This window comes from Rhagoletis pomonella, unplaced genomic scaffold, assembly GCF_013731165.1.
Source record: "Rhagoletis pomonella isolate Grant_MI unplaced genomic scaffold, Rhpom_1.0 Rhpom_scaffold_00007, whole genome shotgun sequence".
NCBI classification, from domain to species: Eukaryota; Metazoa; Arthropoda; class Insecta; order Diptera; family Tephritidae; genus Rhagoletis; species Rhagoletis pomonella.
In genome coordinates, this window is record NW_023458561.1 from 4,446,100 (window position 1) to 4,463,689 (window position 17,590).

Sequence of the window (17,590 nt, forward strand, 5' to 3'; positions counted from 1 at the left end):
AACCGACGTTGCTGTTACCTTTAAAAATGTTTGTGTTGATATTGATGCTACAGTCGAACAATGGAATATGTTGCAGAGGTTAAACATTGAGCAAAATCTTCGGAGCAATACTGGGCAAAAGTTGTAGATGAAAAAGATGCAGGCAATAATGCAAGATTTGAAAATATTTCAAAATTGGCTATGGCATTACTCAGTTTACCATTTTCTAATGCTTCGGTTGAGAGAGCATTTTCGATAGTCAATATCATAAAGGATAAACTGCGAAACAATATGGCGATAAAAACTGCGGATGCTGTAATGAGAACTAGACTTCTTTTGCCCAGTGGCGGTTGCACACAGTTTCAAGTATCGACTGAAATGCTGAAAATGTTTGTTTGTGAAAACGTGTATGAAAGTGATTTTCAATTTGAGGTACTGGACGCCCTTTCTGATATTCTAGATGGTTGATAGTTAATGTGAAATAAAAAATGTGATCCTTCGAAAATGTATATTCAATAAAAAATTCACTATCGACAACTGAAAAATTAAAATCTATACTAATTATATAAAGAGAAGTCCCTTTTTTTTGTAACAGGTACTCTCGCGAACGGCTGGTCCGATTTTCATGAAATTTTGTATACAAATAGCTTTCGGTAACCACCATGTTTTAGGCTAAAAAAATTTTACGTTTTTTCGGGTAGGTGGACCAGGGACCGGTCTATTCGAAAAAATCTTATTATAGTCCGATGTGCTTAAAATTTAGTACGTAAGTAGCTTTTTAGCATATATTAGCATATATGACCCATTTTTTCTGGGAAGTGGTCCAGGGACCCATCTATTCGAAAAAATCGAATTTACTGTCCGATTTGCTTAAAATTCGGTGCGCAGGTAGCTTTTTAGCATGTATTAGCATATGTTATAAATTTTTTCCGATTTATGGTCCGATTTGCTTAAAATTCGGTACGTAAGTAGTCTTTTAGCATATATTAGGATATGTGGTCCATTTTTTCCGAGAAGTGGACCAGGGACTGATCTATTCGAAAAAATCGTATTTACGGTCCGATTTGCTTAAAATTCGGTACGTAGGTAGCTTTTTAGCATATATTAGCATATATGATCCATTTTGTCCGAGAAGTGAACCAGGGACCGATCTGTTGGAAGAAATCGTATTTATGGTCCGATTTGCTTAAAATTCGGTACGTAGGTAGCTTTTTGCCTGGATAAGCTTATAGATTCCTGTTTTCCAATTTTCATGCAATTTCGAATATAAATAGCTTTAAGTAACGACCATATCAAGGGGCGAATTCGTCACAAGGCAAGATTTTTTTTGCGCCAATCTAAAACAACTTATACTGTCAAAATATAATAATAATATATAATATATCTCAACTAATATATATTTAGAAAGCCGTTTGTTAGTTTTCGCAAGGCTCGAGAGCGGCTGAACCGATTTTTTTGAAACTGCCACCTGCCGCACGTGTCCCAAGGATGGTTTTAGGCTGAAAAAAATCTGTATGTAAAGGGGGCGTGGCACTTCCCATACAAAGCGAATTTCTCATGCTACATATCTCTGAAAGTTTGCATGGTAGAGTTTTGGAAATTGGTATGGAGATATACGAAATGAATCGCATACCCTTGGAGAAAAATTTTAGCTATTGTAAAAAGGGGTGTGACATCTACCATACAAACCGAATTTTTCATACTGCTTATCTCTGGAAATTTTTTGGTAGAGTTCTAGAGTTTTGTATGGAGATGTACGAAATAAATCCCATACTCTTGGAGAAAAATTGGAACTATTGGAAAAGGGGGCGTGGCGTCTTCCATACAAACCGAATTTTTCATACTGCCTATCTTTGGAAGTGTTCATGGTGGAGTTCTGGAACTTGGTATGGAGATATACGAAATCAATCGGATACTCATGAAGAAAGAGGGCAGCTGTTGGAAAGGGGGGCGTGGCACCTCCCATATAAATCGAATTTTAATACTGCATATCTCTGAAACTGGAACTTCGTATGCCAGGTCTGCTAGTTCGTTTATATTCCAAATAAATGAATTTAGGGGTGCGAAAGGGAAATTTAGGGGAAAATGGCATTCCCTTGGGGGTAAACTGCTCGAATAACCTGGCAACACTGGTTGGCACAGTGGTTGGGTTTGGTACAACATACCAACTGGCCGAAAATTTTTAACATTGGACAGTAACCACGCCCACATCCCATATAACGGTAATTTAGAGAAATACGAAATCTTCGATAAATCAGTAAATATTCAAGTTAATTTATTTAAAATTAATGCTTGCAACAATTCTTTACCAAGAAATACGTTTAGGATAAAATTTTGGAAAGTGGGCGTGGCACCGAGCAAAACGTTGAAAATTATTGAAATCGGTCTAAAATTACGGCCGCTTTTCATATAACGGTACATTTCAGAAATGCTTGAATCTTCAATATTCCGAAATTTAAGGACGCTAGTTTCGGAAATGTGAAAGACATATATTTAATATTTGCGCCGGGTTTTTAATGTTCGGCTACGCCCGAACTTAGACTTTCTTTCTTGTTATAACTACATTTTATTCAAACATGGTGGTTAACAAAAAGTTGCAAAGAACTGTAAAATATACAGGGACGACATATATGTATGTATGAGAATTTATGTATACGTTTAAATTGTACTTTTAAAGTATTTTAATAAATCTATAGCTGCGTTCGCGGAGCTGTTAATTGTTCAAAGTTAACCAAAACTTTCAGGCTTTTGCGTTCGCGTACGCAAAAAACTTGCAAAGTAGGGGAAATTGAGAGAGCAAAGTGACATTTCATTTTGAGGGGAAGCTGCTAGTTTCTGCTGAAAAAATGTTTGCCAACAGCAATTTGCCAATAGGAAAACAGCTGGTAGGAATTTGCGCAAACCACAAAATGTAATTTGATGGTGTGGAAGTTAAAATGATGAAATGCGACTAATTAAACTTGTAAGAAATAAGTAGTTATTCGTTTAATCAATAAACTGTGTCAGGAAAAACTTTTGTGATGAGTTTTCGAAAGTTTTAAATTTTCCAAGTGGATTAAAAGTGATACATTTTTCGATGAATTGCGGAGGGAAACTTCTTTTAAAATTTTAATACTTTTCCCATCTTGTAAAAAAGTTCCCGTGGAAGTCGAAAAACTTGCCAGAGATGTTTACAATTTCTTCGAACATGGAGCTAAAATAGTGGATGCATTTTCCCGAGTATCAAAACTATGTTGGTGTTAAAAATCATAAAATTTTTCGTGTTAAACGTTCGCTGCACTGAGTAAAAGGATTAGTTTCGACAACTAAAGATATTTAGTTCCCGAATTTTATACAAGATTGCGCCGATTGCAGCAGAATTCGTGAGTAATTTTGGCGTGATGTCACCGTAGAGTTGACAACTGAGAGCGGCAAATAAAACTGCTGTCAAGGGATGTGCTGAGTTGTCGGTCCAATACTTAAAAAAAGGTTTCGGTACCCAATACTTCCTTATCGGTACCCGATACTGATTCTTTACATTAAACCTCGCCATTATATGCATTTCAAGCTTAGAAAAAACTTTAATTACTAATTTATATGATATCGGTTAAAATACTTGAGCTTATCGCAACAGAGAAATATTATTTTATCAGTTTTAACCCTAGTCGATCGAAGGTTCAAGAAAAATACTTTGACGGAAGAAGAAGCCTGTCTGGGTGGGAGATTCTGTAACCAGTTAGCGACAAGTTTCGGATCGATATCGCACTTGTTGACGTAAAAATATTTCATATCATACGTCAACAAAAAAGATACCGATTCGAAAATTGTCGCTAACTAATCTGTCGCTAACTGGTTACAGAATCTGCCTACAAAAATGATATCGTCCGATTCAGCTGGAACAAAAACGCTTCAAACAAGTAAGAGTTTCTCTGTATTATGGACTTGAACCGACATATATACATCTTTCATTTGAATCAGTATTAAAAGCTCTATTGGTTCCTACATTCGGGCTTTGATAGGCGAGTCTCCCCTGAACTGTTTTTTCCATACTTTTGGCCTATGTGCGCTTTTATTCGAAACCTAAATATTTCGGTACCGAGTATCGAGAGTAATGGATACTTAAAGGTACCCTGCAGGGAAAGCTACTAGTTGTGAACTAGAATTCTACCAGTTTGCGTTTCAGCCCAACTAGTTCACGTTCTATCGTTTTTCAATGTTAGCGACTGGTATTTTTAACATTGCGATGTCCTAAGAGATGTCAATTGTCAGGTTATGCATCAGCATCTACTAGTAGAAATACTAGTAGCATCATACCAGTTGATGAGATAGTCTGCCAATTCATCCCCTATGAAAAGCATTAGTATGCCTTTTTGCTCGCGGCGCTCAAACAGTCGCAATGGCCGACAAAGCAAAGCACTCGCGTGGTATGCCTGAGGTACCAGGTTCAAGCCCGGGCGCAGGGAAAATTTTTTTATTTTATTTTTTTATTTATAATATTTCTTTTATTTATATTTTTTATTTAGGTTTTGTTTGTTATTCTTAAATTTAATTAAAAAAAATATATATATTTTGTAATCTATTTTTTTTATGGCACAAGTATTTCTTCCCATATATTTGTTTCTTTTTTTTTGTAATGCAACTAGATTTTTAAGTTTGTTATTTATATTTAAATTGAAATAATTATTCCTACTTACATTGATCTAACTTTAAAAATCTTAACCACCTCCAAGCGGCCTCGAACCTGCGATCCCAGAACCAGAAGAAGTAGTCTTCACGTGACGCCACAGCCGACATTTGTAAGAAAAGCAATTAATTGCGTTTTATTTTAGGCTTTGGCAATTCAAAGGCAGATGTCGCTGAACGCTTAAGTTCTTCGAAAATGTTGAACTGGTAAGCACATACTAGTCTATGAACTAGTATTTTTTCTAACTGGTTTGGGTTGTCACTGCAGGGTATTGACTCAACACATCACTACTGCTGTCATCTCGACTGTGACGTCAGCAAAACAGCTGATTCTGCCAAATTCACTGAGAGCCGATTAGCGGTATTGCCATCGTCGCCACCTTCTGTATTCTGTCCACCGTGACATAGTCCCACTTATTGAATCGTTTGAATGTGCTAGTATGCTGACCATTGCATTGTGCGTGGAAATCATTGCTCCGCTACCGCTGTTCGCATATGGGATGGAAAAGTGGAAGCAGTTCTGCCGGCGAGGACATGCATTAAAAACCAAATCGAGCTTTGTGCTATGTGTGTGAGCTATGAGCTTCTATATGGAACTATGTTGGCTTTTTCTTGGTGAATTGTAGTAGGTATATTTCCATGGTGAATGTAGACAGTTGTTGGTTTAGTTTGCTGGCAATGCCATGTATACAAAAGCAGTTTCTACAGTAAATAGATACATGAATAGATTCACTACCTACTTATTTTTGTTAGTACCTTATTCTTTTAGTGCTGGTAAGAGGTAATGCACCAGTGGATAAGGTCGCCAGGCGCTAATGCAAGCGGCATCTTACCGCGCTGTTACGTACCTAATACAAAACAGTGCCCAAATTATTATACATTTAAAAGTTCTGCTTAAATTATGTTTTACTGACATAGAATATTTGCTTCCAAAAAAAGCCACACTCATGCATCCTCTCGGAAACGGTACAAAAGTCATCAAATAAAAGCTGTGGAGTCAACAGCTGTGGAGTTCATGGTGATTGGCTACCGTCCACAAATATAAATATGCACTCTGCATGGCTTTTTAAAATGGCAAGTCCAAAAAATTCACTTTGCTACACACCTTCCTTTTGGTCTACATGAAATTGCAAACACTGTTAATACATCCATTTTTTCATGTGCTAAAAATCGTACTTATCTAAAGGGCTACATGTCCAAAATTATTGCTACGTGTTCCTAATTAATCAATCTTTGTATATTTATTGATTCCTGCAAAATTGGGCCATGTAATATTAAAATTAACACATTTTTCTGCATTGTTTACATATTTTTATATGCGTTTTGGCATTTCTCTCTAGCAATTGCACCAAGATGACGTCACGCAAAAATTACGCTCAAAACTCCTCTCTCATTGGCGCAATCTTGTATTCTATCATTCTTGGGTGAAGCACACATGTGGTCCCAGAGCGCTCAGTAAGCTATGGCATGTCGATCGCTGCGCTAGGTAGAGAAAGAAAAATGTGTGTTATGACATACACAGAATTGTTTGTCTCAGTTTCAGTCACAGTAAAGACAGTAACCAACCTTTTTGGGTTGTTGTTGTATTAGTCGTTGTTGTTGTAGTTATATTCACTTCTGAGGAAGGCACGGGGTTGTGTGCAGGGATGCCGTTTGGATCTAAATAGATCCAATTGGATACATTTTTAGACTAATTTTTGCGGGATACTTATTTTTTCCGATCAGTATAAATATGGATACTTTTTTAAATAGGCCAAAATTTTATATAGATATTCTATAAAGTATTTTTCGTTCAAAAACCGATTTTCATTAAAGATGGTAGAAAGCATTACGTTTTTTAAATGTATTAAAAATCGCTACTTAAGCGTGAAATTAAAGCATTTTAATTTTTGTGAACGAAGAAATGAACATATGAAGAGATCTCACCAAAATTGGTAATAAGCGCAATTGATTTAATTAGCTTAAAAGGATGCTGTAAGCAAGATCTTAATATACATATATATATAATAAATTATACTCTTTCTGTAGTAATCTCTTTCAATCACATATTTTCATTTGTTAATTTAAAAAGAAAGAGGATTTCAATGAAGGTTAAAATACACTAAAAAAACTAAAATTTATTTATTTAAGGAAATTTGTATGAATTTTACTAAAAAGACTTTAAATACACTCTAAAAAAATTTTGTTTATTTGCGCATATTAAGAGAGGTAACCAGTTTCCTCTTATAATGTGTACAAATTTGCACGCCGTGTAATAAAATTAAATATTGCCTTTTTACTTTTACATACCAAATTTGCCGCAAAGATCAAAATTACACATAAAATGTTTAAAGTATAGTAATGTTTATTATTAGTAGAAAATGTATTTTTAGTTTGAAAATTTGTGCAATTTTAAGCATTCTATATATGTGTATTTATGAGTATATTTTAAAGACCTCAAGTTCAAAATCAAATACTAGACATCTTATACGTATATTTATACTGATTCTTGTTGAAAAATATATACTTTTCAGTAGTAGTTTTACATGCTTTTTTAGAGTGTACTTGCTATTTATTATACTACTTTGCAAAATACTTATGCACAAAAAATGTACTTTATAAAATGAAATTACAAATGTTTAATTTTATTAAAAAATAAAAATATATATACATGTATTCCAAGTCCTTAGGATGGGTTAAATTATGCATTTTTCTTGAAAATTTTTGGTGTTCTTACAAATTACGAGATGTATACGTAAACAAAGAAAATTGGATACAATTGGATACATTTTTGGCTTGGTCAGTGATACATTTTCTTGAGACGGCGCGGCAACACTGGTTGTGTGCTGCTATTTAATTGCCTTCCTCAGACCTTTTCTTAGATTTCAGGGTGTGCTGCATTATTATTAGATAAATAAATTTAAGCATTTGACAAATCGTGATTTTATTAAAAGAAAATTATAATGGCTTGTTGTAAGAGTTATGAGTTGATAGCTTTCTTATTTTTCAAGCAATATTATCTTAAAAACGGTATAACTAATGAGTAGAGCAGAGTAGGATCTTCATTCCTGTACCAAAAAGTAATGCAAAGGGGTCCTTTAAGGATCTACGAAAAGAAAAGCCGCGTATAATTGTTCCAAAAAGAGTGGCGGCCCCTTTTATGACACTAGATCAACTTAAGCAGTTGTTACAAATAACATAAAGTATATAAAACACTAAGGATTAATGTAATTTTTCTATATTTAGCATCATACTAAGTATTTATAAGATGTGTCTTGACAAACCTGAAGTAAATTTTCAAAAACCGAAAATAACGAATCCAATATGGCGTCCAAGAATTAAAAAAAAATTACTGAATTTTCATGAATCTGGTATTTTGAGGTTCTTTAGTTCACTTATTACAAATTTCAAACTAGTTTTAGAAAATTCAAAATTCAAAATCCAGTATGGCGTCCGAGATTTAAGTAAGTTATTGAATTTTTTTGAAATTTGCTTTTTGGAGGTTCGCATTCATGGCAACTCCGAAGGCTGTTATCGGAAGTTATCGTTACCGAATATTACGCCCTTCCTTACTGGACACATCTGTCATGCTTCTGTATCCAATATGGCACCCAAGAATTTAAAAAATTACTAAATTTTCATGTGGTATGCTTTTGACAGTAAGGCATTTTTCTGAGGAAGCCGAGGAGGCTCGCTACAAAGACTTCAGATGGTATCGCGAGCATAACACTCGAAAAATGACCAGGAAGGAATTTAACGAAGATTTATTTCACATGTTATTTATAACATCTGACCCTGTTATATCCAGTATGAGACGACCCCCTCTTCGAAAAGCTGATGCCATTTCCGAAGAAGTTATCAGTCTTTTGCGTGAACCAACTCAAAACGCATCAGTTTTTGTTGAAAATGACAGAGATGAGTGAAAAAATATTTCGTCATTTCTATTTTAATTTGTTGTCTGTAATATTCGTTAATACAGGGTCTTTGGTAGACGTTTGAACATACGTGAACTGGTGATAGCTGCTATGTGCTCCGCCCAGAAATTTTAACTAGGCCCCCAAGGTTTTATAATTTTTGTTTTAAATTTCTCATTTACAAAAATTCAAAGCTGAATAACGTTATTTCAAAATGAGAATACTTTAGCTTTGGAAATCACCAATTTGGTATAAAATAAAAAAAAATCTTAAAAAGTTGTTTGGGTTGAGCATATAGCACGCGGCCCAGCTATCCCCCATTTATAAATATAATTATTGTTATTAATTCATAATTTAATCATAAATATGTTCGATCAAATACAATAAATCAGTAATTTTGTTTAACAAATTTATTGTGTTACTCAACTAAAAATGACAGATTTAAACTGAAAAAGTTTGAATGTAATATAGAACTCGAGATCAGTAAGCCTTAAAACCTAGTACGTTTACTTCTTTTTAGAGAAAGTGACAGCCCATTCGACAGCTGTCAAATCTCAAGGTTTTAATTTCACGTAAAACTCGTGACTAGTGTGTCTAAAACTCTCACCAGTAGCATTTAAAGAACATTTTCTTATTTTCAGAAAAATCAACAGTCAATTTGACAGCTGTCAACTCACAAAGCTTTAATTTGACGTAAAATTCATGATCAGCATGTTTAAAAACCTTATCAGTAACGTTTTTAAAAAGATTCTCTGCTTTTTATAAAAATTGGCAATCCGTCTGACAGCTGTCGACTGCCAAACTTTTAATTTGACATAAAATTCGTGACTAGCGTGCGTAAAAACCTAATAAGTGATATTTTCAAAAAGATTATCTTATTTTTAGAGAAATTAGCAGTTAATTTGACAGCTGTCAACTGTCAAACTAAAAAATGTTTGGCATATTCAGATTTGGCATAACAAAAATACTACGATGATGCATTTTTATTATAATCGTAACAGCCCTTCTAATTTCGCGTAAAACATATGTAGCTTCTCCGACAACTGCGCAACGCCCCAAAACTCTTACATAATAAAATTTTATGAAGAACGTACGTATTTACGAAATTTCCGGTATTCAGTTAAATCCCAACTAAACCACACAACTCTGCACTTAGCGAAATGCAGTTTGAAGAAAAAATCACTACCTGCTACAATTCTAAAATTAACGAAATCATGTGTAAATATTTCTAAAGCATAATAATAATAGATTGGCGCTTACACATATGTTAGTGTTTGGCCGAGCTTCTCCTCCGACTTGTGGCGTGCGCCTTGATGTTGTCACACAAAGCGGAAGGACCTACAGTTTTACACCGACTCCGAACGGCGATTGTTTTTTTTTATGAGAAGCTGTTTTTCATGGCAGAAATACACTCGGAGGTTTGCCATTAGCTGCCGAGGGACCCCGCTGTTAAGAAAAAAACTTTTTCTATATTTTTTGCGATGTTGCTTTGACCAGGGCTTGAACCCAGGTGCTGATGAGTAAAAGCGCGCACTGCTTACCACTACACCACAGCGGCATACTTAGTGTAAAATAAACACAAGGGAGGTAGAAAGCTGCCGCAATATTGTATATCACAGCGCACGGCAGTGCGCCCAAGGGACGAAAGCAGCCACAGTAGCATGCTGAAATGACTCGCTTATATATACACGAGATTTGGAAGTTTTTATCCAGACGTCCAATCGACATGCTTGAGATATCGTTGGAAAGGTCTTGCAGAGTGTGTCCAGAAAATGTATTCAAGCTTCATAAACGATTAACCGGATTCTTAAAAATTTGCCTAAAGTGTTGCGAAACAAAAAAAGGTTTTTTGCGTTTGCCGGTTTAAGGGGGTACGAGGGTACACCGGACATATTTAGTGTTATTCTATAGGCCGATACCTTACATATTAAGTTCCGGCTACTAGTTGGAAAGATATAGAGGTTAATGCGTTTTGGTTCGTGTCTCCACTACGAGATGCTTTGGTATGCATGTGGCGTCTGTACGTACCTTCATTTAATTTTTTCCAAACTTTCAGGAATTAAAGTACAAGAAAAGCTAAGAAGGTTTTGTTCCAGGATGTTTTGATTCGTATGTCTTTGTGGGCGTGGCTGCTGCCTGAAATTCGAAAAAAGACAATCTTTTAAACTACCACTGAGGCCGCACTACTCTGTCCATGTCATTGATGTGGATATCAGTAGACGGGTCTTCAAACAAGCTATCTAACGCTATCTTTTGTGTTTATAAAATATAAATAAACTTTACCTTTACTTTTTATAAACTTTACCGCCTGAAAACTAAAAATCGGAATGCAGCAAATATACATTTCGGGCATTTTCTCAAAAACTGGTCAGTCGATTTTATTCTAAGTTTCCACAAATCTAGCCCAAAATCTTAGCTTTCATCTGGCGTACAGCTTATGTCTGGGAAAACTCTTGTTGTGGAGATATTGCGATTCAAATTGAAAAAATTTCGCTCCAAAAAGGGTCAAATGCTTAAAAATTAACATGTCCGGCTAATTTGGTTACTTTAAGATATAAAAATCACATACCCAGTTCCCCGAAAAAAATTGCTAATTCCCCGATTGCCACTTAAACCGAAATTCCCTGGAAATCGGGGAATTTCCTGCGAGTTGACAAGTTGAAGGATGCAGCGGTGCTATCACTTCGTACATGTCTTGGAAACCACAATTTGTATGTATTTTAGAGTTTTTACCAGTCACATGCCAAAATTGTAACATTTTTCCCCATTTTAATTGCAGGTATGTACACAGTATGTAACTATGCTACATGGGTTTATCACCCGCACTTAACCTACCTGGGAAGACGCGTTACCTACAGTTGTACATAAATATGTATGTATGAATTCATTTAGTTCACCCAATGTGCCGCTACTACTTACATACATATGAATAAATTGCCACTGAGCAAAACTACTTGAGAAAAAAGCATTAGTTTAATAGCACTCGTGCAACATCGTACACGCGATAGAAGTAAAATTTCTTAAAAGAAGCATATGTGTGCCCCCCACACCCGGTAGAAATCTTAACAGAAATAAACTACGATACAATCAGATGAATACAGTTGTTTATTGTATCCAAAGTACCAAGTTGATAAGTTTTTATAATTTCTCATAATTTTTTGTATTTTTAATTTTTTCGAAAACAAAGTATATGATCAGTTTTTTTCGTTTCATTCCGTATTCGAAAAATTATGGCTGCGTTTCTTTATACATAATCCCATTTCACAGCCGGAATAAACAGAATGCGTTTGAAATACATACAGCATTTCATCAGGAACGTTCTAAAGAATAAATAAACAAAAAAGTTTATTCCAAACGTTCAGAATGAATAAAGAAATGCAGCCTATATGTTTCAATGAACAAATCGATTTTAATACATAATTTAGATTTAGATAATATTTTTAGCAATTTATTTGAGAAAAATAAAATATTTTGATTATTATTTGTATTTTCATCGATTTTAAATTTGCTACCCCAAAATAATTGATATCAAATAAAACACCTCTTTGAGGTAAAATTTTCGAGTGACGACAACTGAACTAGAAACACAAAATTTATGATATCAATTTCGTGACGAAAATTATACGCATTTTTTAACTGCCTTTGAAACGTACGGAAAATCTTTTTTTTATTTATCGGAACGTTGCGAAATTCCGTCTACTGCTAGAAACACAAAATTAAAAACAGAACTTTTGCAACGATTCGTATGAATAAAAAAGATTTTCCGTACGTTTCAAAGGCAGTTAAAAACTGCGTATAATTTTCGACTCGAAATTGATATCATAAATTTTGTGTTTCTAGTTCAGCTTTCGTCACTCGAAAATTTTACCTCAAAGAGGTGTTTTATTTGATACATACATACTTCAGGCTAAAAAGGCTCACAAGTAAATTTTTTTCGTCTTAGCAAGGTCGTAGTAAAACCAACGCTTAGTTATTACTTGATTATTGCTGCAAAATTTTTGCTCATTCTGCAGTACTGTTCAGTAAATACTCTGCACTGAAATCCAAAACTAGTCAGGAAAAACACTAGTTTGTAACTAGAATTTCCTGACTAAAACCGAACTAATTCGAAAATGACCAGACTTGTACTAAGTACAAAACTATTTATTCATGCCCGGTTTTATTTGACTTCGACATTTTAATACAATAAAGTATGCACTCAAAATATTATAGCTTTTATTTGGGTATATTGTAAACCATTAAAGCGAGTACATATTCAATTATACCAAAAATGTTAAATAATGATTAAAGACCAATGTTAGCACGTTTTTAGTAATTAACAAATAATTCAAATTTTTTAATTAATCCATTAATTTTAATTACATGACTATTTTAATATTTTTGATCATTTTCAAATATTTTTGTCTTTTTCTAATTGCACGATTACTTGGTTAATTTCAATTATCAATCAACAAGCCAAACTATAGACAAAAATTAAGAATATTTAATAACTGCATGAATTAATAATTTATTTTATTCTTATCCCAATTTCAAATTTTAAGCGTTAATTATTTCTTTTAGAAAATTTGGAAAAGAAAGGACTAAAATGTGCAAAGTGACTGAATTTAATATAATTTGATGAAAGCTTTTATTCTTATTTAAGTTCACTCGAAAATTAACTGAAGTATTTATTTTATTTTTAACTAAAATGTTTTTTTTTGCATATTCAATATTTTAAAATAAAATCAAAACTATAGTATTTATTGTACCCGAAAGCTTTTACTTTAAATAACATATAATAAAAAATGCATTTAAATTTATGTTCGAAAGTTTGAAATATATATGTATTTATTTTTCCTTTTAATTAATACTCAAAAAATTTAACACTAGTTCAAATCTAAGGCTGTTAAATAAAAATGTATAATATGTTAAAGTGTACTTAACATATGTAGATAGTTTTATCACAGCGCACGGCAGTGCGCGCGAGTGACGAAAGCAGCCACAGTAACATGCTGAAATGACTCGCTTATATATACACGAAATTTGGAAGTTTTTAAGCAGACGTCCAATCGACATGTATCGTTGGAAAGGTCTTGCAGAGTGTGTCCAGAAAATGTATTCAAGCTTCATAAACGATTAACCGGATTCTTAGAAATTAGGCTAAAGTGTTTCGAAACAAAAAATATTTTTTTACTTTTATCGGTTTAAGGGGGTATGTGGATGCACCAAACACATTTAGTCTTATTTTATACGCCAATACCTTTCAAACGATACCTTATATATTAAGTTCCGGCTACTAGTTGGAAAGATATAGAGCTAAATGTGTTTTGGTTCGTGTCTCCACTACGAGATGCTTTGCGATGTGTGTAGCGTCTGTACGTACATTAATTTAAATTTTTTTCAAACCTTAAAGAATTAAAGCACCAAAAAAACTAGGAAGGTTTTGTTTCAGGATGTTTCGATTCGTAGGCCTTTGTGGGCGTGGGTGGTTCCTGAAATTCGAAAAAAGGCAATTTTTTAAACTACCACTGAATTCGCAGTACTCATTCCATACCATTGAAGTGGATATCAGTAGAAGGGTCTTAAAACAAGCTATCTAATGCTGTCTTTTGTGTTTGTAAACTATAAATATGTCATAACGTTATCGCCTGAAAATTAAAACTCCGGTTGCTGAAAATAGAGATTTCGGGCATTTGCTCAAAAACTGGTCAGTCGATTTTATTCTAAGTTTCCACAAATCTAGCCCAAAACCTTAGCTTTCATCTTGTTATAGCCTGTATCTGGGAAAACTCTTGTTGTGGAGATATTGCGATTCAAATTGAAAAATGTCGATCCAAAAGGGTCAACTGGTTAAAAATTAACATATTCGTCTAAATTGGTTACTTTAAGATATAAAAATAACATACCCAGTTCCCCGAAAAAATGCCCATTTTCCAATTGCCACTTAAACCGAAATTCCCTGCAAAACGGGGAATTTCCCGCGAGTTGACAAGTTGAAGGATGCAGCTGTGCTAATCACTTTCATGTCTTGGAAACCACAATTTGTGTGTATTTTAGAGTTTTTTTCAGTCAATGGCGAAATTGTAACATTTTTCCCCATTTAAATTGTCGGCCGCTGTGGTGTAGTGGTAAGCAGTGCGCGCTTCCACTCCGCAGCACCTGGGTTCAAACCCTGGTCAAAGCAACATCGCAAAAAATATAGAAAAAAGGTTTTTTCTTAACAGCGGTCGTCCCTCGGCAGGCAATGGCAAACCTCCGAGTGTATTTCTGCCATGAAAAACAGCTTCTCATAAAAATACAATCGCCGTTCGGAGTCGGCGTAAAACTGTAGGTCCCTCCGCTTTGTGTGACAACATCAAGGCGCACGCCACAAACCGGAGGAGAAGCTCGGCCAAACACTAACATATGTGTAAGCGCCAATCTATTATTATTATTATTAAATTGCGCAGTATTTAACTATGCTGCATGGTTTATCACCCGCACTTAACCAACCTGGGAAGACGCGTACAATATTACCTACAGTTGTACATAAATATGTACATATGTATAAATACATTTAGTTCACCCAATGTGCCGTTACTTCTTACATACATATCTAAAAATTGCAAAACTACTTGAGAAAAAAGCATTAGTTTAATAGCACGAGTGCAACACCGTACACGTGATAGAAGTAAAACTTCTTAAAAAAAGCACAGAACCTTTGCAACGATTCGTATGAATAAAAAAGATTTTCCCTACGTTTCCAAGGCAGTTAAAAAATGTGTATAATTTCGCCACGAAATTGATATCATAAATTTTGCGTTTCTAGTTCAGGTGGCGAACACGTTACAAAATTGCGGAGGAATATTACCGAGTATACGGAAACGTTTATTTTTTACATTTTTTATTTTGAATAACGTCTGGTCCGGCTATTTGATTTACTATACTAAATATACAGGTATGTAGAGCTATGAATTTAAAAAATACATCAGGGTTTACCTGAGATATTCGCCTTTGACCACTATGTTTTATACATAAAGCTTTTGACTGACATTCACCTGTAACTGGCCAGAAGTGATTCGTGTGCATACGGTTAAAATCTCAGCTCACAACTTCCGGATATTTAGATCCATGAATCCTCTGGGTAGCGACCGAACACTAGTTTGGGAGTGAGCTAAAGTGGGATAGCTTAACACCCCGTGCGCTGGGTTTGGGTCCCGCCATGTTAAAACCCTGCCCAATGCAAAAAAAATACATGTCTCGGATTATACCCCCTTTTTTATGACGACCACGGCAAACATAGGAAGGACTATGATTTGAGTGTATGCACCTGTAATATCCGAAACGTTAATCAGGAAGGTGCCTCTGCCGGCTGATAGATGTCCTAGGTAAAATAAAGGCTGACGTCACCACCATCCATGAAATGCGATGGACGGTGCGAGGAAGGTAAGCGTGCAGCCTTGCGACGTCTACTACAGATTCCACGTAAAGGAGCGCAAGTCGATGTTGGATTTGTGGTGGGAGAGAGACCGGCGTTCACTCTAGTGGACGAACGTCTAGCCACAATCCGCAACAAAGCGAGTTCTTCAACATCTCGCTCATATGTGCCAATGCCCCGATAGAAGAGAAGGACGAGGCATCCAAGGATCTCTTAGCTTAGAGCGTACATATTAGCGCTGCCCCCGACAGCTATAAAGATCGTGCTTGGTGATTTAAATTCCAAGGTGGGCAACGAAGGGATCTTTGGCGCCAGTGTCGGAAAATTCAGCCTCCGCATAGAAACGGCGTGCTGAGGCTGATCGACCGGCGCCTGACTATGACGAGGTACGAATAGCGATTATGCAGCTGAAAAGTAACAAAGCTGATTAAGCTGATGGCCTGTCAGCTGAGCTATTCAATTAAGATGTCAAGGAGCTAGTAACGTGCATGCCCGATTACTGGAATTCAAGTGCGCTCTGTCCAATCCACAAGAAAGGCGACCCCGCCATGCGTGCCAACTACCGCGGGATCAGCCTTCTAAGCATAGGTTACAAAGTCTTATCGAATGTATTATGTGAAAGACTGAATACCATCGTCAATGAACTGATTGGACCTTATCAGTGTGACTTTAGACCTGGCAAATCCACCATAGACCAGGTATTCACAATATGCCAAATCTTGGAAAGGACTCGCGAGAAAGGGATCGACACTCACCAGCCATTTGTCGACTTTAAAGCCGCTTTCGATAGCACTAATTGGCTAACCAGAAGGGTGAGGCTGTGGTATGTAGCAAGAGCTGTCAAAAGTTAAAGTATTCTAAATGCTCTGAACTGCCCACAATATGTACCTGTAGCTGTGGTGTATTATTACTGATGTAGCTAGCGAAATAGCTTGCGGCTGTGGTACTACATTCTGGTTAGCCAGTAAAAGGAATTGCCTACACGCCGCTATGTCTGAATTTGGCGTCCCCTCAAAACTCATACGGCTGTGTAGAATGACGTTGAGCAATACCACCAGCTCTGCTAGAATTGGGAAAGACCTCTCCGAGCCGTTCGCCACCAAACGGGGTTTCAGACAGGGCGACTCCGTTTCATGTGACTTCTTTAATCTGATGTTGGAGAAGATAATAAGAGCTGCAGAACTGAACCGCTCAGGAACAATTTAGCTAAGTCTGTTCTGCCTTTTCCAAGTTGGACAAGGAAGCAAAGCGAATGGGTGTGGTGGTAAACGAGGAACAGGACGAAGTATCTCCTGTCATCAAACAAACAATGGGCACATTCGCGCCTTGGCACCCACGTCACTGTACAGTTATAATTTCGAAAGAGTAGAGAATTTCGTTTACTTGGGAAACAGCATTAATACCGATAATAATGTCAGCATTGAAATCCAACGCAGAATCACTTTTGCCAACAAGAACTACTTTGGACTGAGTAGGCAATTCAGGAGTAAAGCCCTCTAACGGCGTACGAAAACCACACTCTTTAAGTCAGTCATCATGCCCATGCTGGTTTATGGCGCAGAAGCATGCACAATGGCAACATCCGAGGAGGTGGCTCTGTGGTTGTTCGAGAGAAAGATTTTGCGGAAGATTTACGGGCCTTTACGCGTTGGCGACGGCG

The 17,590-nt window shown here is 35.8% G+C and overlaps 1 protein-coding gene across 1 annotated transcript in view; it reads right to left on the reverse strand.

Moving 5' to 3' along the window:
• LOC118742263 (zinc finger protein 423 homolog) overlaps positions 1-17,590 on the reverse strand; it is a gene marked incomplete in the record, with an annotated part of 513,159 nt that overhangs the window by 65,894 nt on the left and 429,675 nt on the right.